The 22059-nt window shown below is 42.5% G+C and overlaps 1 protein-coding gene across 35 annotated transcripts in view; it reads right to left on the bottom strand.

Annotated features, from left to right (window-relative positions):
• tcf7l2 (transcription factor 7 like 2) overlaps positions 1-22059 on the bottom strand; it is a 201765-nt gene that overhangs the window by 121642 nt on the left and 58064 nt on the right. The gene's annotated exons all lie outside the window — the stretch shown is intronic.

The raw sequence follows: 22059 nt of genomic DNA on the forward strand, positions 1-22059 counted from the left end.
GCTCCTTCATCAAATGAAGTGGAGGCAGATGGGCCGTCATCAAAGTTAAATTGTCATTTTGAGGGATTTTGGAACGAGTAACATACAAACTGTGACTTCAATTTTTTAGATGGGTGGGGTTCTTGATCATGTTTCAATGTTTTTTAGAAAGGGAAGGCAAAACTTGGAGGCCGATTGTACGAGTCCTTTTTGGATAGCGGCCTTTATTTAATAATTGGAGCATGAACACAAGTTATACTGTAGCCATCCAGGAGTTAATGCACAAAAGGTTTCTTTGTTGCCACTTTCTTAACTATGCAGCTCAGTCAGTTTAACAACTATTGAGTGCAGGACTTCTAGTCGGGTTACCTAACAAATGGATTTGTGCAGAGGAAGCCAGGGGGAGGGCTGGGTCCTCAACTTGTTACAGATTTGATTTACGATTTCATATTTTAATCAAAATGGTTGCAAAATAAAACAAAGCGCACAGCCAAAAGTTCCACAACCGGCTGATCTGCTTTTTTGGGGGTTTAACTTTATTGCCAATGCAACTTATTTGCTTTGTTTCTTTACCTGAACCACATGTTTTATGTGTCTGCATTTTAGTGCTGCTAGTCTGCACAACATGTAATTTTCAATTATGTTAAGGCATAACAAGATCACTGCTTGTAGTGCCTTGTGAGTGTGAGGAAATGAGACTCAGCCCTACTGCAGAGATAGATAACCAGAACCAGATGGGCACAAGCAGTCCTACAGAGTTACGTAGTAGTAACCACCCCACAAACAATTCACTCACACAATGGAAACAGACGCCAGATAATTGCTGAGGCCCCATGCTTTCTGCACATAGCATACAGCGTTAAATGCTCGACCAGGAAAGTATGAAGGAAGCACAGGTCAAGAGGTTTCATGACAAATTGCTATAAGCAGAATGTTTCTGTAAGACTTCAAAACTGGATTTCCTACTAGCACAGGTCAACAATATTTGAATGCCATAGTTATTCATTTCTTAATTCTTCCTTACTCAAGAAAATGAAAATACACACATCTTTCAAATGTACAAATCTGAAATTACACAACGCAGTAAACAACACATGTGCTTTTTTTAAAAAAGAACATGTTTTAAAAATCCAACTGCTGGTTAAGTATTCTAAACCCCAAAAGAATCCACGAGCCGTTTTAATACAAGACACATGGGATCCCAATCTAGTGGCGCTATCAAAATTCCCGTTTCTTCTTTGTTCGAGGAGAGCTGCACTGTCTTTTGGTCAAAGAGACCCCAGTGTCCACCCTCTTCAAACTAAAACCCTTCTTTCCCCAACAGGCACCATTTGTTGGTTAGACAAGAGACCTTAAGAGGGGACAGCACGGTGGCGCAGTGGGTTAGCCCTGCTGCCTCAAGGCGCCGAGGTCCCAGGTTCGATCCCGCCTCTGGGTCACTGTCCGTGTGGAGTTTGCACATTCTCCCAGTGTTCGCGTAGGTTTCGTCCCCACAACCCATAGATGTGCAGGGTAGGTGGATTGGCCATGCTAAATTGAAAATGAAATGAAAATCGCTTATTGTCACGAGTAGGCTTCAAATGAAGTTACTGTGAAAAGCCCCTAGTCGCCACATTCCGGCGCCTGTTCGGGGAGGCTGTTACGGGAATCGAACCGTGCTGCTGGCCTGCTTGGTCTGCTTTCAAAGCCAGCAATTTAGCGTTGTGCTAAACAGCCCCTACTGCGCGTGTTTTTATCTGCATTGTGATGAAGGGTTAAATCCACAAGTTAACTTCATTCATTAGAGATCAGAATATTGGCAGCATTTTCTGCATGCACACCTGTACTAATACAAACAAAAATAACTAATTGCCCCTTAATTGGAAAAAAATTAATTATGTACGCTAAATTTTTTTAATTTTTTTTTAAAAGGAGACCTTAAGAGCAGAAGGGAAACTAATAATTTCAAATAAGTCAACACATGTTCTAATTGCCATCATCTCCTCACACAAGGCATCCATGGAAAGACACCAACAAATGCATATAACAATTGGGATGCATTCGTTTCCAGAGTAGAGTTAACTTTTCTGACAACACTTTCAGGTTTCTTGCCAATGGGGAGCAAAGTGCTCCATGAGAAATTTAACCACAGCTATCTCATGAAAGAAAGATGGCAGTAACACCTTAGTGGATAACAATGGAGCTCTAGGGACTGAAGGGATAGTATGAGAAACAATCTTAACCCAAGTCAGAAGACACTTCCAACCTCTTCCATTGGGCAGAAGATACAAAAGTTTGAGAACGCGCACTAACAGATTTAAAAACAGCTTCTTCCCCGCTGTTACCAGGCTCCTGAATGGCCCTCTTATGGACTGAATTGAACTCTCCATGCATCTTCTCTACTGTTGAAGTACTATAACACATATGCTTCACCCCATGTCTATGTATTTACATTGTGTATTTATCATATGTCCTATGTTTTTCATGTAGGAAACGATCTGCCTGGACTGTACACAGAACAACACCTTTCTCTGTACCTCAGTACACCTGACAATAAATGAAGTCCAATTAGTATCAGTGGTTTGTACAGTTTTTTTTTTAAATCAAATATTTTCAAACAAATGCCAAATTATTCAATACACCTGACGGTTACAAATAAATAAGATACCAAAGAAAATCAAGTTACCATTACAAGTGTAATCCTTCAGTTTTCAATTGTGATGAAGGGTTAAATCCACAAGTTCACTTCATTCATTAGAGATCAGAATATTTGCAGCATTTTCTGCTTTCACTATGTGTGCGTGTTTTTATCTGCATGCACACCTGTACTGATACAAACCAAAATAACTAATTCAGAATCTGATACCACTGTCTATTGTATTTGGTAACCAATGATCACGGAGTCTACCACTTGATTAGCAGAGACTATGTCCTGGTACTTTAATCCTCCCTTTATGTTGCATATATATATTGGTGCGAAATGCCTTTCATGTTACCTTCACACCAGATTTTAGAACCCCATTTGTGCCATATGTTCAAATAGTAGTCCTCCAGTACCAAACTTTAGAATCTGTATTACTTATATTGCACAGCAAAACATTAAAATACATGCATGGCTGTTTGAAAGTCGGAACCACCACTTCAATTTTAGCTACGAGGCAATTCCCAATCGTTGAAGAACGTCAGTACCGATCTACAGTGGAACAGCAGTAGCCATCCGCAATATTCACATTTGCTGCAGTCAGCTCCACTGCCTCAGGAGGAACCGAAGAAAACCACCGCTTCCTTCGAGGGCTGCTGTTAGCGACAATACAAGAGTTTAGAGGGGTCATTAGGTCATCCAGGCATACATCTAAAGATCAAAACATAGAAAAGCAATAAAGGCATCCCGCCCAACGATACTACACATTGTGGGTGGAAGCACAATTTCAGCTAAACCTAGGATCAGGCCCAGAGATCTGAGGTTCACACAGCTTGGCGATAGAAAAAACAAATTTAAGTGACGTGAGGGGGAAATTATTTTGAAATCAGACTCCGAGCAACAACGTATGGTATGGCACGGCATATATGCTCCCTTTCTACGGTGGGTCTACTCTGGTCAAGACAGCCAACAGCAGCAAATCGGTCACACGATAATGCTGGTGGCACTGCAACGTTCTTTGATCAAGGATTAAACACCAACACTTTACCTCCAATGAAGAAGTACATGTTTTTTTCACTACCACGGTCGAGCAGGTCAGTCCTGCAATTATGAAGGTGCGATTACATGCAAGACGAGGTAACATCGCAACCAAGGAGGCAGAAATTTTAAACAACAGAAAATTAGAAACAATTAGATCAACTACAAATTTAATGCCCATAGGTAGGATAAAATGAGTATCTTTTCTTAAAACAGGTTTTAAGATTGATCCAATGCTGGATCGTCTAGAGGACATCCCAACTTAATCAGTGCATGTCACACATGCTGTCAGCATGCAGCAGCATCGAGCATTGATGCCTCCAAATGCAATGACCATCAGGTTGCTTGGAGACAACCCCCTAAATTAACGGCATGTCAATGAGAAAGCTTGTTTAACAGTTTATAATGGCATTATTGAGGTGGACAGAAACCCAATGGCTATAGGAAGTCAGCAATTATTTTAGTGCAACAATCTAAGAATTGATGACTATGGAACATAGGAACGGCTATCTACAAAAGATCAAGGTCCAGCGATTTCGCCTTCTACCATCCTGGTAGTCATATGACCGCTTCTGACTAATCATGGCAATCAATCTCTATAATTAGTCCATAACATACTCAGACAAGAGGTGGCAAAAAAACCTCCAGTGTTGAAAAACTTTGGGAACCACAGATCCAAAGTTACCTGTTCCCACAAGCACGCTACACTTGCCATGTCATGTTTCAAATTACTCATATTCTGTATTACTTGTGGCAAGACGTCTAAACTGCATTGGAATTAAGCAATACTTCTTGGTTCCACAATCTCCATTCGGAGCCTGTTCACAGATTAACTACGTGTTCACTGAAATATCAACCCAAAGCATCTAATCAAAAAGCCCACAATAATTTAGCAGGCTCCATGGCGTCAATAGAATCCCTACAGCACAGGAGGCGGCCATGCAGCCCATCGCATCTGAACCAACTCTTCGAAAGACCCCCCAACATAGGACCAATCCCCTGACCTAAGGGGCAATTTATCATGGCCAATCCACCTAACCTGCACATCTTTGGACTGTGGGAGGAAACCGGAGCACCCGGAGGAATTCTCCGCAGACACGGGGAGAATGTGCAGGCTGCACAGAGTCACCCGAGGTCAGAATCGAACCCGGCTCCCTGGCGCTGTGAGGCAGAAATGCTAATCACCGTGTCACTGTACCGCCCCAACAATCTTGCCTATTATGATGTTAGTTTCATTCAGACACTTCTAAAGCAGATCTGGTGATTAGGAACAGTATCATCCAGCAAAATGAGCAAAAAAATCAGACTGAAGAATTCCCAGACAGCAAATTATTTATATTATGTTTTTTTAACATAACAAAACATCACAAATAAAAATCACTAATTATGCAGTTTTTAAATCATGTTGTAGCGAGCGAAATAAAGATTAGGACATACTTATGGGATTACGGTAGAAGCTAAAATATCAGAAGCCAAACAAGATTAATTATTTTAAAAACCGATGGATTTTTAAAAATCATAGAATGGAGGAAAATGCATGCCAGACTTCTGAAATCAATTTTTCAGGGATAGGCAGGTTGTTCAGCAGTAATCATGCCTTCATATGCCATTAAAAACTCAAGTCACAACACATGCAACAGAGCTTAACATTTTCAATTACAGAAAGAACAGTACATAAAGGATGAAGTTCACATCAAAACACTGATTCTGTGTTGATTGTTTCTGTGAAGAGTGTGACAATGTGTCCCTATGGAGAGCGGGCAACCTCTGGATTTCTGCATGTGCAGAGGCCAGAAGTTACTGTCAGTTTCACAAAGTAATGATGCCAGACACCAACAGTTCACTGTTATTACAACCACAAACACCGCGGTCAACATTTCTGCTCAATTCAGCATGGCGCCATGGTAGCACAGTGGGTAGCACAGTTGCTTCACAGCTCCAGGGTCCCATCTTTGATTCCTGGCTTGGGTCACTGTCTGTGTGGAATCTGCACGTCCTTCCTGTGTCTGTGGTTTTCATTCGGGTGTTCTGGTTTCCTCCCACAGTTCAAAGATGTGCAAGTTAGGTGGATTGGCCATGCTAAATTGCCCTTAGTGTCCAAAAAGGTTAAGTTGGATTACTGAGATAAGATGGAGGTGTGGGCTTGGGTAGGGAACTCTTTCCAAGGGCTGGTGCAGACTCGATGGGACGAATAGCCTCCTTTTGCACTGTAAATTCCACAAAAACAATCCCTCCAACCCCATAAATCTTTCTGGTTACCCTCTTCTACATGCTTACAACAGCTGCAGTATCATTTCTGAACTGCAGCAGCCAGACCTGCAGACGACTTTCCGAGGCTGGTCATATCCACTACTTCAAAAGTGGCAGGATTACCACACCATTCTAAACTCCATATTAATCTCATCATCTAATGTCTTATTTGCCTTGCCAACAAGCATGGTCATGATAGCTTTAATTTAACAGATCTCTTTTGTTTTCATTGCATCTTTTCTTTTGACTTAAGTAACAGCCCATTCCTAGATTTAGTGTCCACCTGTGGAGCATTTTCTGTTTCACCGCATTGAATTTTCAGCTGTTACAGGCCAACTCAATTCCAAAATATATTAAAATCCTCCTGCAGCTTGTGTTGTTCACATTCAGACTGTATTGTCATCTGCAAATATAGCTACTTTGTCATCAGTTCTAGCACTGGATCCATTAGAAGAGTTTAAATAGGAAGCCAGGGTAACAAAATCCCAGACCATTGGCAATTCCTACATCACTATGCTATGAATTTATAGGGCCAATAACGGAACATGCTCATATAGAGCAGACAAACCAATGAGCAGTCAAGGCAAGTTACAATCATCCTTTTACTCGATGCTGTCCCAACAATAAGCTCCAACTACAACCTCAGAACAAAAGTCTCTTTTCCCACACACAAGAGATTCTAGTCTCTTCTTTTAAAGAGGCTTGCCCAAATAAGGCCAAATTATTGGTAGGTGATGGGGTGGACAGAGATCCACTGGGAATGGGCCGAGACTGCCCAAACACATTTGACCCAAGACCCTTAACAGCAATTAGGGGGGGGGGGGGGGGGGGGGGGGGGGGGGTGGAGGAGCTTATATTCTACTTGAGCTTGAGCCCCAGAGGGGAAAGGAAATTCAATTAAAAAGCCATATACCTAGTCAGACTGATTACGTTTAATCCCAAAAATTCCACACATTGGCAAAGCCAAATTTTTACACACAAATTCGGTACAATGGGATGGGTACTGTACAGACAAGCTGCACTGAGAAACATGGTGCTTTAAGTGCTATACTACACATGAAATCTTAAATTAAAACAGAACAGCGATGCTCCAACAAATGTTTATACACAGAACAGAGGTTTGGTCATATACCCAGGTGTTGAACACCTATTGTCATCAATGGATTAAGGAATCATAAGGGCGGCACATGGCGCAGTGGTTAGCATTGCTGCCTACAGCGCTGAGGACCCGGTTCGAATCCCGGCCCTGGGTCACTGTCCGTGTGGAGTTTGCACATTCTCCCCGTGTCTGCGTAGGTTTCATCCCCACAACCCAAAGAGAATTGACTACACTAAATTGCCCCTTAATTGGAAAAGAAATAATTGGATACTCTGAATTTTTTTTTAAATTTAAAGAATCATCCTTAACGGATGCAGTTTGGTGTTTTTTTAAATAATTTTTATTTAATTGCTGATGAGGGAAGTTGAAACATCACTGGACTACGTCGGATTATGATAACAGCCTGGATTTCCCTGCGGGTATGTTGACCAGCCGACATAATTTCTCCAATCGCACAAACTGATCATATTGAACAAACCAAGGTGGAACAGGCACAAAAATTAGGAATAGGGGCATACCTCTCTTCCAAACTCAAAATTGCCCCTAATGTTTGTCCCCCAACTCTTTGTATGTGATTGTAATTCTGTTGGGCCAACAGAATTAACTACAACGGTGGCAGTGGAGAGGGTGGAAGTTTTTTTAAAATATAAATTTGGAGCACCCAATTCTTTTTTACCCAATTAAGGGGCAATTTAGCATGGCCAATTCACCTACCCTGCACACCTTTGGGTTGCAGGGGTGAGACACAGGGAGAATGTGCAAACTCCACAGGGGCGGTGACCCGGAGCCATGATCCAACCAGAGTCCTCAGCGCCGTGAGGCAGCAGTGCTAACCAATGCACCGCCCTGAGAGGACGGAAGTTAAAGTGGAAACTATACTGGCATAACTCCACATAAATCCAAAACCTTGTCTCTTAATATAAAAGAGTACACATCATGTTGGGCTACAGTTTGTCACGTTTTCTTTCTTTTTTTTCATAAGATGTGGGCATCACTGGCAAGGCCAGAATTTGTTGTCCAACCCCAATTGCTCTTTGGCTGCCTTGTCACACCATTTGAGAGCTAGTCAAGAGTCAGCCACGCCGCTATATGTCTGGAGTCTCCTGTGACCAGACCAGGTAAGGATAGCAGATTGCCTTCCCTAGAGGGCCTTACTGAACCAGATGGACTTTTACAACAATTAACAATGGTTTCATAGTCACAATTACTGAGATTAGTTTTTAATTCCAGATTTATCAATTGAATTTAAATTCCACCAACTTGGCCTATTACTACTAGTCCATCGATGTTACTACCACTCCACTATCTTCAACCACCGCCATTCTGCGACGCCTGTTCCTGGCACTAAAGAAAAATCATTATATTTTTTTTAAACTCTGAAATGACAGTAAAGAATGAGGTTAATGGGCAGCACAGTGGCACAGTGGGTTAGCCCTGCTGCCTCACGGCGCCGAGGTCCCAGGTTCGATCTCGGTTCTGGGTCACTGCCCGTGTGGAGTTGGCACATTCTCCCCATGTTTACGTGGGTTTCACCCCCACAACCCAAAAATGTGCACACTCGGTGGATTGGCCATGCTAAATTGCCCCTTAATTGGAAAAATGAATTGGTTACTCTAAATTTAAAAAAAAAGAATTAAGTTAAAAGGAAAGCTTTAGAGGTACAAATAATGTGTCTACTTATTCTTCAATCAGTTCCGTCACTTTTTAAAATAATTGCAATGCTTCTTAATGGAATGATCGCATGCATTTTAGTGGAGAATATGGACCAACCATGAGCAACTTGAAATTCCCCTGCACCATCTCCAGTCCACAAGACTGCCACAATCAACAGCAGGGGTGCAATGTTGAATTCAACTCAGGCATCATTCTTAAAAGACACAAGCCAGAGGGAAAAAAATCTTGCATAACTTTGAAGCCAGCATAACATTTACTTCTTTGTCTAACAGATATTAAAAATTAACTCTTTTTTTGAAAATGGAGATTTCTCAGGTGGATTACAAGCCAAGAATCAAGTCTGCCCAAGTAAAACATTCATGCAAGTGATAGTGAAACAATTAATGCAGGCAGAGTTAAATTGAAAATCTCAGCTCACCAAGAATTAATTTCAAAACAATTTAACACTGAATTCTAAATTAAAGTAGCAGTCTCAGTTCTAAACACTCCACTTGGAAGGTATGCAGTAACACTAATACCTCATTTGTAAAGTTACAACTGAAATACCACACGACACTTGCAGATCATTTTTCAAACTAGTTTTATTACCAAAATATTTCCAGCAAAAAAATAATCAATAATTTAAGTTACCCACAGCTCTTAACACTAACCTATATTCACATGCTGCTAAGAAGTGTGATGAAATATAGTTCAGTATATGTCATAAAGCTCAGACTTAATTAGACTCACCCACTTAACATCAATTCTCCTAGCAATGTCAAAATACCAAAAGAAAAATCCTTTTTTTTTTTAAATTCCTCTCAAATGTGTCATTTTCTTACTTACACAGATTGGGAGGTTAAATTTAGTATCTGTTTAAAAGTGTTATATTCTCAAAATTAAGACACTTCTGTTCTATGTTCAAGGTTGAACTCCCACTGAACTGAGCAGAACTATTTACACCAGTCCATGGATGAATAGCTGTTCAGTTGCGAGTGCATAGGTTGTTAGGTGAAGTGCGGCACACACTACTCCCTCGAACTCGAACCCAAAAATCCACCCTGACCAAGAAAAATACAATATAAGCTACCAATGCAAACTGTTTCCATTTCCCACACAAGTCACCCACATGCAAGAGAGACTAACAACAGAATGAAAACTTCCCAAATTCGATTTGCACTCATATTAATTATAGCCAGTAGGCAGGAAGCCGATTGGTTTTTGAGTATGCGTTCCGTTTCCATTTATGGACCCTGGATTTTGCAGAACATGGGTCAACGGGTTTCTGTCTGGATCCAGAATGCAATAACTAGCGAGATATCTCAATTACTGTACACTAAGGGGAAAAAAACCTGCTTTGTTTGTGGAAGCTAGGGCACCGACCTGCCAAAATTTGTCAGAGCTTCTACTATTCTCAGCACCACCAACCAGATTCAAAATGACAATGTGCAAAATTCCAGAAGTTTCGGTTTCAAATAAAAAACTAAAAGTTCTTTACCGCGCATCTGTAGATATTTATTGTCAAGCACACTGAATACCAATGGTTGTTACAGCCGCTCATCTTTTCTGAACACAGGAAGATCCCACAAACAATACAAGCGACCAGTTAACTTTTTGTGATGTTTAAGGGAGGAATTTTGGCCAAGTAGGGGAACTGGATAAATTCGTGAAGGGGAAAACAATTTCCAAGTTGAAGAAAAAGTGCGGAGGGTAGGACTAATTGGACAGTTCTCGCTTCAAAAAGTCAATTCTTTGCTGTAAAAAAGTGCAATTGGTTCATCAGACTTACGATTTAAGGCATCTGAAGCAGCTTAACTAATCAACCGGTTATTGAGCTTTGGGACTCCAACTCAATGTAATTAAAACTGGCTAGACTTATTGTTTTGTTTGGATAATTTTTAAATTATTAGGACTTCTTTCCTAACTTAGAATTTTTTTTTCAAACTAGCGTTTTTCTTTATCTGGTGTTTCGATAAATACTCGTTCATGGTTATTCAACGGTAATACACATTAGACTGTTGCAGCTTTTCCTTTCGAAAGATTACGCAATGTTTATGGGCAACTTAAGTATTGTGTGGCACACTCCCCCTTTTGCTTCTGCCCGACAGGAAATAGATTCAATCTCACATTCTACAATGGTTGGACACTCATGATCTGCTGTTACAATTCGTCGAAGAACAGTAAGGCTTTAACAACATTTTCCACAGTAATTGCTCAAAAGGCTACTGCATGCGATCCAGTAGCCTGAGAAAACAAAACATGTGAAAATATTGAGAGAAGAACTGCACAATTAACCAATCAAAACCAAAATAATAAAATCAGACTTCTGGGTGGGTTGCGCACTAAAGTTTTAAAAAAAACAAGCCTATTTGCGCAAAGCAACCAATGCCATTCATATCATATGCCATTCCTTGCACACACACACAATCCAATATTTCACTGAATTGTAATGGTTTCTAGAAAAATTAAATTTCAATACAGTCTAAAACTTCAGCACCTACACGATTTCCACTCTGCTCAAATATTGGACAAATTGAAACTTAAAACCAAGGTAAAAGTTGGAATAGGATTTTGAGAAACAAATTTCATTAAAGAGTAACGTGCCCTGTGGATGCCCCATACAGAGGGCTGTCAAAACCAAAAAAGAATGCTTCTGTGCAGCATTCCTCACAACCGTAGGATGGCCCACAGCACTTTACAGCCAATTGGCTACTTTTGAGGTGTAGTCACAGTTGTAATGAGAGGGAAATGAGTTAACCAATTTTCACTAAGGAAGAACTGACAAACCGCAAGGAAATGACTGATAGTCTGTTCCTTTTTTTTTTAAAAACACAGATGTTTGAGAGATATGATTCGGTCAGGACTATGCTGCCAGAAACAGTGCCATGGTATTTGAGGTGCACCCAAGGAGGCAGTGGGACCTTGGTGTAACAGTCCATCCTTAAGACAACACCTCTTTCCTTACATCTTCCTCCCCTCTGAGGCTATTGGCACACCTCTAGTGCTCCTTCAATCTACTGGAAACTAATATGCTTCGAACCCAGTACAGATCATGGGATGTTCCGCAGTTGTTTTTGACTCATTAGCTGAATATATTTTCAGGAGCATCAGAATCAAGTTGTTGGTTGCTGAGCTTGCCTTAATTCCTAAGAAATGGTTTGTGACGCAGGATGACAAAGCCATCAGTAAGATATTAGGAATAAGAGTCTTCATGTTCAGTAGCGGTGCCCAACATCCCACAACCTTCCTGTCCATAACAAAAGATATGGGGGATGCGGCGGCGACAACGTTGGACTAAGAGAAGTCCAGGAGCAAGTGGAAAACCTTGGCCACAATGTCTATTGTTGCATATCCGAACCATGCCGCTTTCACAAACGTTAGCAGAGAAACAGGGACAGGGGCAACACGGTGGCACAGTGGGTTAGCCCTGCTGCCTCACAGCGCCGAGGTCCCAGGTTCGATCCCGGCTCTGTGTCACTGTCCCGTGTGGAGTTTACACATTCTCCCCGTGTTTGCGTGGGTTTTGCCCACACAAACCAAAAGCTGTGCAGGGTAGGTGGATTGGCCACACTAAATTGCTCCTTAATTGGAAAAAATGAATTGGGTACTAAATTTTTTATTTTTTTTTTAAAAGGAAACAGGGACAGTAAGCATTGAAGCTTGGCAAACAGGTACCAGGGCACCAACTGGAAGCAAATAAGGTGCTGAATGTGACTAATACTAATCTATATTAGCAGCTGAAACATAATTATTCACCAAGGGAATTTTTTCATTAAAACTTTGTTTTTCTCTTTGGCAAACCCAAGGACTAATTTATCAAGGAAATCAGCACTCATCAAAAACAAATCTGTGATTCGACAGCAGGCCAGAGGCTGGACATTTTGCAACAATAATCTTTATTATAATAATCTTTATTAGTGTCACAAGTAGGCTTATATTAACACTGCAATGTAGTTACTGCGAAAATTCCCGTAGATGGGCGCCTGTATGGGCACACTGAGGGAGAATTCAGAATGTCCAATTCACCTAACAATGTTTCTTTCAGGACTGGTGGGAGAAAATCATAGCACCTGGAGGAAACCCACGCAGACACGGGGAGAACGTGCAGATTCCACACAGGCAGTAACCCAAGCCAGGAATCGAGCCAGGATCCCTGGTGCTGTGAAGCAACAGTGCTAACCACTGTGCTGTCGTGGCTCACTTCCTGACCCTCAAAAACACCTAGTTATCTACCAACTACAATTAAAGAGCGTGATGGATGGAACATTGTCCACTTGCCTAGATAAGTGCAACTGCAACAGCGCTCAACAAATATGGCATTATCCAGAACAAAGCAATGCTGAACGATTTAAAAGCTTCATATTTGACCCCTCACCTCCAACTTCTATTTGCATTAGGAATGGACTAGAAATGCTGCCACAGCAATGAAAATGAGATATGCGTTTTCACTACAATGGGACCCAAGGTAGTCCTTCCTCCGCAACAACACAGGTGCCCAGGCAAGCAGAGTTAAATTTATGAGAAACAAAAGCAGACATTATAACAAACCTCTCGGATTTTGACAGTAGCAAACCATGTAGGCAGCATGGTAACATAGTGGCTAGCACTGTCACTTCACAGCTCCAAAGGTCCCAGGTTCGATTCTCGTCTTGGGTCACTGCCCGTGTGGAGTCTGCACGTTCTCCCAGTGTCTGTGTAGGTTTCCTCCGGTTTCCTCCCGCAGTCCAAAGATGTACAGGTTATCTGGATTGGCCATGCCAAATTGGCCTTAGTGTCCAAAACGGTTGGGTGGGGTTACTGGGTTGCAGGGGGTGGGGTGGAGATGTGGGCTTGGGTGGGGTGCACTTTCTAAGCAAGGTGCAGACTCGATGAGCCGAATGGCCTCCTTCACTGTAAGTTCTATGAAATTTCTCCAACAAATGCAAGAGGCAAGATTGATAAATAATCTAAATGAGGCACTACTTAACTTGGGACTGGCCAAATGCAGGAATGTGAGGTTCTGTTCGATGCTCACCAAGCAACATACTGCTCGGTTAAATTATTTTTATGCTGATGAACAATAACCGCTCAACACAAGACATAATGCAACAAGACTTCTAAGAGATCATAATGCACTTCCTGGCCTAGAAAATGAAAGTTCCACACCAAACTTCCACGAGAGCTAGCCAAAACTATGAGCTAACAAAAACATTATTGGAAATACAGGAAATGGAGCTAATACTGAACCTGCACAACCATGCATTCATTTGGAGGAAGTAGAACTGCATCCCAAAAACTACCAACTCTATCTTCTCCTATATATAACACTGGCTTTCCAAGTAAGAATACGTTTTCTTCTTTGTGTGATCTCCCACCACCGAACACATCTGCACATTCGCTCTTTGCTTAGAATCTCTGCTGTGAAACAACTGGTTAAAATTATGCTGGACCATAGCACAGATTTATTAGAATTGTTTTCTATTTTCAAGCTAGACAACTGGTGTACTTATATTGTCGTACATCGGAGAGGATATCAGTTACCCTGTACAGGCTCCATTCTTCACAGTGCAGCCTATTTACTGTCCCTCCAGAACCAGTAACCAATTCACACAGGTAATGTGAACGAGTGTTGTGATGTGTACATGGCATAGTGTTACATTACCTCCCAACCTGAAACAATTATTGGCCCAGGGGCCACATGTAGCCCAGCTGCGTTCAAAGTGCAGCCCACAAGACATTTTGTTGACTGATGCCCATATATGCTGTGTTGCCACACTCCCCTGATTTTCATCCACGTTGTTTTTTTCCTAACAGTACGACTGAAGTGATATCCACGTAAAGCAAGGACAAGTGAAGTGAGGTACATGCCAGGCGGCATGGCAGCACAGTGGTTAGCACTGTTGCTTCACTGCACCAGGGTCCCAGGTTCTAATACCGCTTGGGTCACTGTCAGAGAGTCTGCATGTTCTCCCTGTGTCTGCGTGGGTTTCCTCCCACAAGTCCTGAAAACAGTGCTTATTACGTGAATTGGGCATTCTAAATTCTTCTTCAGCGTACCTGAACAGGTGCTGGATTGTGGCGACTAGGGGCTTTTCACAGTAACTTCATTGCAGTGTTAATGTAAGTTAATGTAACAATAATAAATATCATTATTGCACACAACATTGAATGTGACAGCCGTGCAGACCTTCTGCAACCAAAGCATGAATAGTTGTTTTGATTTTACAATTTGAAGGTGATGACAATTCTATTAATGCTTAAATAATTAAGCATTTTTTTTTAAACTTATGAAATATTCAGCATGTATTAAATATATTTAATCGATCCAGGGTGGTGTTGATGGTGCACAGGCCCTGCAGGTACCTTTCCCAAGCTGATGTTGATCAACAACTCCACAGTAGACAAGATAGGACTTCCAACAGAGAAGGTTCATGGGTTTAGGTTAAGTCAGTGACCATGGGATGAAAGAGCTGGAATAACCCATACAGAGCAGCTGAAGCTACCAGTGTGCAACCACAATAAGCCAATGTCAAAATCAAGCAGATCAAATGTAAAAAGGGAGGAACAAGTAAAGGTTTGATGGCAAAAGAATAGACAGTTTCAGAGTCACACCTACAAATTTAAAGGAAAACATTCTCGTTCTACATTCCAATCAGAATCACAACACAAATGAAGATTACAACCCAGTACACTGTTGTACTGTGCTTGCACAATTCTACTGATTTGAAATGTACGCCTGGACTAAGAAAAAGATAGCTTGAATAGGCTCTGTGCAACAAAACAATAAACTAGTTTATACATTCCTGCCTTGTTGCATATAATGCAGGAACACTTGCCCCCGAAATCTCTACTGAATAACAATCCGACAATCAGCAATCGCACTCCCATTCCTTTCATTCACTCCAAGAGCAGCATTGGTGGCTCAGTGGTTGAATTCTCGGCCCGGATTCAATTCTCGGCCAATGCAAGGACAGTCTTTCATTCAATCCGAACCAAACACCTCTTAAAATAATTTGCAGAATTTGGGGTGGCACGGTGGTGCAGTGGTTAGCACTGCTGCCTACGATGCTGAGGACCCGGGTACGATCCCAGCCCCGGTCGCTGTCCGTGTGGAGTTTGCACAATCTCCCAGTTGTTTCACCCCACAACCCAAAGATGTGCAGGGTAGGTGAACTGGCCACAGTAAACTGACCTTTAATTGGAAAGGAAAAAAATTGGATACTCCAAAAAAAAAAAAAAAATTTTTTTTTTTTTAAACTTCCAGAACTTGGGTCAGATTTAAGACATATTTTCGTGCACACGCTACATTATTTTGCCTTCAATCTAAGAAATTCCAACAGATTAAAATGGCAACAGTATGTCAAAACTGTAATTAAAGTGGCTGCATTTTATTTTTAAACTCCAACTATGTAGTTATTACTTTCACCTTTTTGATTAATGGGGGGGGGGGGGGGCGACGTTCGGAAAGGAATACGGACTTAAGAACATCGGAGGGTGGTGTGCAACACGGTTCAATTATCAGACTCTATTCCTCCTGTCCACTGAATAGTAAAAATCTGCATGATACATATAGTTATGCAAGAATGCCGTCAGCTGTATTAGGATAGCACACATGAATTGTCAGTTTTGTTGCATTGGCACTGCTGGCCAAAGACCTAAGAGCAGTGCTTTATTTGGTTTTATGGTATTACTTACTTTTTTACAATCATTTTTACAATCATGATTCAATACTGAACACTGATAAGCAGACTACATGTTCCATGTTCCTCCCAAAAAGGCAATTATTTATATAAATATTGAGTCAGGGTTTTGCACGCCTCCACATTAAGGGTGGAGGCATCTAAACTTCAGCTTATATTGTGCAACTAGCTTTCAGTTTCATTAACCATTGCTTTTCAGCGTTTTTGGTTTGGGTTCATCGCAGTGGTGGATGACATTTTTTCTTTGCCACTAGGATCTGGGAATGAATTCAGCCAACAATAAAGGAATAAGGCCGTCTTGAAATGGATTATAAAAGGGAAGCAAATGATTTTGGAAAGTGTCATCTTTGTCTTCATAGAAAACTGAGCATAATTCCAGACTCATCAGAAGAATCTGAAAGACTGGCTGATGCAAATAGCAAAAGGGGCATATTGCTGGTCCAGCAGGGCTCCAGGGTTGGACTGAAGAATTTTGTTGGAGCAGTTCAGCAAGCTAATGGAACAGCTGACCTTGGAGTGCCTCAAGCTAACAATGGGTGCCAAAGGCACAAAAACGTTCTCGCTCCTCGCGCCAAACCGCCATGGGCGCAGCACATAAAATGGACTGACTACAGAATAAACCCCCACATAAAACTGAAACAGTAACAAACACGAGGGATCTATTTCAAAGCTGTAATCAGAGCTTGGTATAGAGATGAAACGTTGAGTTTGCTGTCATGGTGTGGGATTTAGTTCTCGTCACTGGTTCCAGTTTTAATCGAAGTAATTTCCTCCCATTTTTGGTTTCTTTTCTTTTGTTGGGCTACTTTAATTTGGCCTGGGGGGGGGGGGGGGGGGGGGAAGAGAGAGAGAGAGAGAGAGAGAGAGAGAGAGAGAGAGAGAGAGAGAGAGAGACGAGAGGAGGAGAGAAATGGATAACTTCACATTTGTCAACATTGTATTGCCAGACCCAAGCCCATTCACTTAAACTATCAAAATCCCTCTCTAGACTTCCAGCATCCTCTGCACTTTTTGCTTTACCACTCATCTCAAGTGTCATCTGCAAACTTGGACATGACCAGTTGGCTCTCAAAAGGGGAGAGCAGCCTTTAGCCCTTTGGGATTGTGGCAACATTTACATTTATTTACTTTGATTTTCCTCCATTTTTGTTTTTCCACCTATTTCCTCTTTCAGATTTTGAGAGTGCAGATACTTTCCCAGACGGCACCAATTACCTGAAAAACATAAATCAACATACCATACTCCCAAATGGTATGTTGCCTCCCAGGTGCACGAGTCAGGGATGTCTCAGATCGGCTGCAGAACATACTGAAGGAGGAGGGTGAACAGACAGTTGTCGTGGTGCATATAGACACCAATGATATAGGTAAAAAAATGGGATGAGGTCCTACAAGCAGAATTTAGGGAGTTAGGAGCCAAGTTAAAAAGTCGGACCTCAGGAGGTAGTAATCTCAGGATTGCTACCAGTGTCACCTGGTAGTCAGAGTAGAAATGAAAGAATAGGCAGGATGAATGCGTGGCTTGAGAGATGGTGCAGCAGGGAGAGGTTCAGATTTTTTGGGACATTGGGACCGGTTCTGTGGAGGTGGGACTACTACAAATTGGACGGTCTACACCTGGGCTGGACTGGAACCAATGTCCTTGGGGGTGCTTTTGCTAACGCTGTTGGGGAGGGTTTAAACTAATGTGGCAGGGGGATGGGAACCAAATGAGGAGGTTAGTGGACAGAAAGGAGGTAGTAACTAAAGCCTGTAAGGAACTAGATCATGAAGTCAGCGTAACTAAGGGGAAGAGGCAGGCAGCAGATGGTGAACGCAAAGGGACTGGTGGTCTGAGGTGCGTCTGTTTTAATGCAAGAAGTGTAGTAGGTAAGGCAGATGAACTTAGGGCTTGGATTAGTATCTGGGAGTATGATGTTATTGCTATTACTGAGACTTGGTTGAGGGAAGGGCATGATTGGCAACTAAATATCCCAGGATGTCGATGCTTCAGGCAGGATAGCGAGGGATGTAAAAGGGGTGGAGGAGTTGCATTATTGGTCAGAGGGGATATCACAGCTGTGCTGAAGGAGGGCACTATGGAGGACTCGAGCCGTGAGGCGATATGGGCAGAGCTCAGAAATAGGAAGGGTGCGGTAACAATGTTGGGGCTATACTACAGACCTTCCAACAGCGTGCATGAGATTGAAGTATAAATATGTAAACAGAGTATAGAAAGATGTAGGAGCAACAGGGTGGTGGTGATAGGAGATTTTAATTTTCCCAACATTGACTGGGATAAACTTAGTGTCAGAGGTCTAGATGGAGCAGAATTTGCAAGGAGCATCCAGGAGGGTGCAGGAGAGATTTACCAGGATGTTGCCTGGTATGGAGGGCATTAGCTATGAGGAGCGGTTGAATAAACTCGGTTTGTTCTCACTGGAACGACGGATGTTGAGGGGCGACCTGATACAGTTCTACAAAATTATGAGGGGCATAGACAGAGTGGATAGTCAGAGGCTTTTTCCCAGGGCAGAGGGGTCAACTATTAGGGGGCATAGGTTTAAGGGGCAAGGTTTAGAGGAGATGTACGAGGCAAGTTTTTTTTTTTTACACAGAGGGTAGTGGATGCCTGGAACTCGCTGCCAGAGGAGGTGATGGAAGCAGGGACGATAGTGACGTTTATGGGGCATCTTGACAAATACATGAATAGGATGGGAATAGAGGGATACGGACCCAGGAAGTGCAAAAGATTGTAGTTTAGTTGGGCAGCATGGTCGGCACGGGCTTGGAGGGCCGAATGGCCTGTTCCTGTGCTGTACTTTTCTTTGATCTTTGAGGGTTTTCTAGAGCAGTATGTAAATAGTCCAACTCGGGAAGGGGCCATACTGGACCTGGGTGTTGGGGAATGAGCCTGGCCAGATGGGAATACTTTGGGAATAGTGATCACAATTCTGTAAGTTTTAGAATACTCATGGACAAAGACGAGATTGGTCCTAAAGGAAGAGTGCTAAATTGGGGGAAGGCCAACTATACCAAAATTTGGCAGGAGCTGGGGAATGTGATTGGGAGCAGCTGTTTGAAGGTAAATCCACATTTGATATGTGGGAGGCTTTTAAAGAGAGGTTGATTAGAGTGCAGGACAGACATGTCCATGTGAAAATGAGGGATAGAAATGGCAAAATTAGGGGACCATGGATGACAGGTGAAGTTGTGAGACTAGCTAAGAGGAAAAAGGTCATAAGGTCTAGGTGGCTGAAGACAGACAAAGCTTTGGAAGAATATCGGGAATGTAGGACCGATCTGGAATGAGGAATCAAGAGAGCTAAAAGGGGTCATGAAATATCTTGAGCAAACAGGGTTAAGGAAAATCCCAAAGCCTTTTATTCATATATAAGGAGCAAGAGGGTAGCTAGAGAAAAGGTTGGCCCACTCAAGGACAAAGGAGGAAAGTTATGCATGGAGTCAGAGAAAATGGCTGAGATTCTTAATGAGTACTTTACATCGGTATTCACCGAAGAGAGGGACATGACGGATGTTGAGGTTAGGGATAGATGTTTGATTACTCTAGTTCAAGTCGGCATAAGGAGGGAGGATGTGTTGGGTATTCTAAAAGGCATTAAGGTAGACAAGTCCCCAGGTCCGGATGGGGTCTATCCCAGGTTACTGAGGGGAAATAGCTGGGGCCTTAACAGATATCTTTGCAGCATCCTTGAACACAGGTGAGGTACCAGAGGACTGGAGAATTGCTAATATTGTCCCCTTGTTTAAGAAGGGCAGCCGGGATAATCCAGGTAATTATAGACCGGTGAGCCTGATGTCAGTGGTTGGGAAGCTGCTGGAGGGATAGGATCTATTCCCATTTGGAAGAAAATAGACTTATCAGTGATAGGCAACATGGTTTTGTGCAAGGAATGTCATGTTTTACAAACCTAATAGAATTCTTTGAGGAAGTGACAAAGTTGATTGATGAGGGAAGGGCTGTAGATGTCATGTACATGGATTTCAGTAAGGCATTTGATAAGGTTCTCAGTGGTAGGCTGATGGAGAAAGTGAAGTCTCATTGGGTCCAGGGTGTACTAGCTAGGTGGATAAAGAACTGGCTGGGCAACAGAAGACAGAGAGTAGTAGTGGAAGGGAGTTTCTCAAAATGGAGAACTGTGACCAGTGTTGTTCCACAGGGATCCGTGCTGGGACCACTGCTGTTTGTGATATACATAAATGATCTGGAGGAAGGTATAGGTGGTCTGATTAGCAAGTTTGCAGATGATACTAAGATTGGTGGAGTAGCAGATAGTGAAGGGGACTGTCAGAGACTACAGCAGAACATAGATAGATTAGAGAGTTGGGCAGAGAAATGGCAGATGGAGTTCAATCCCGGGCAAATGCGAGGTGATGCATTTTGGAAGATCCAATTCAAGAGCAAACTATTACGGTAAATGAAAAAGTCTTGGGGAAAATTGATGTACAGAGAGAGATCCGAGTGTTCAGGTTTATTGTACCCTGAAGGTGGCTGCGCAGGCCGATAGAGTGGTCAAGAAGGCATACGGCATGCTTTCCTTCATCGAACGGGTATTGAGTACAAGAGTGTTGTTACAGTTACATGTTACAGTTGTATAAGACTTTGGTTCAACCACACTTGGAATACTGCGTACAGTTCTGGTCACCACATTACCAAAAGGATGTGGATGCTTTGGAGAAGGTGCAGAGGAGGTTCACCAGGATGTTGCCTGGTATGGAGGGCGCTAGCTATGAAGAGAGGTCGAGTAGATTAGGATTATTTTCATTAGAAAGACAGAGGTTGAGGTCTACAAAATCATGAGAGGTATAGACAGGGTGGGTAGCAAGAAGCTTTCTTCTCCCTCCCTCCCTCCACCCCCCCCCCCCCCCCCCCCCCCCCCGAGTGGGGGACTCAATTACTAGGGGTCACGAGTTCAAGGTGAGAGTGGAAAGGTTTAAGGGAGATATGTGTGGAAAGTTCTTTACGCAGAGGGTGGTGGGTGCCTGGAACGCACTGCCGGCGGAGGTGGTAGAGGCTGGCATGATAGTGTCATTTAAGATGTATCTAGACAGATACATGAATGAGCAGGGAGCAGAGGGATATAGATCCTTAGAAAATAGGCTACGTTTTATATAGTGGATCTGGATCGGCGCAGGCTTGGAGGGCCGACGGGCCTGTTCCTGTGCTGTAATTTTTCTTTGTTCTTTGTTCAAACAAAATATTTTTCATTGACATATGGCACGGATATGAAAACTGATATGATATGTGGTATGAAATACATCAGCAATCTTTACTAAAGCCACACTGCCCCCACTTCACACCATATTTAACAGAAGCTCAACTTTGGAACAAAATCCTATTTGTTCCGAAAGATAACAATGGAAAGTTTTCCGTAACAAAGAGTACAACATACACCTAACATTGGGACTAATCATCTGAAGTTGACTCAACTTGCATTCAAGTTGGCTCATCTTGCACCCCCGCCCCCCACTCCGATCCCCATTGCCCCACGGTAGCACAGAGGTTAACACTTTTGCTTCACAGCACCAGGGCTCCAGGTTCGATTCCCGGCTTGGGTCACTGTGTGTGGAGCTTGTGCTTTCTCCCCATGTCTGCGTGGGTTTCCTCCAGATGCTCCGGTTTCCTCCCACAGTCCAAAGATGTGCAGCTTAGGTAGATTGGCCATGCTAAATTGCCTCTTAGTATCCAAAGAAGTTAGCTGGGGTTTCTGGGTTACAGGGATAGGGTGAAGGCGTGGGCT

The sequence above is a fragment of the Scyliorhinus canicula genome, chromosome 16, assembly GCF_902713615.1.
Source record: "Scyliorhinus canicula chromosome 16, sScyCan1.1, whole genome shotgun sequence".
Classification (NCBI taxonomy): Eukaryota; Metazoa; Chordata; class Chondrichthyes; order Carcharhiniformes; family Scyliorhinidae; genus Scyliorhinus; species Scyliorhinus canicula.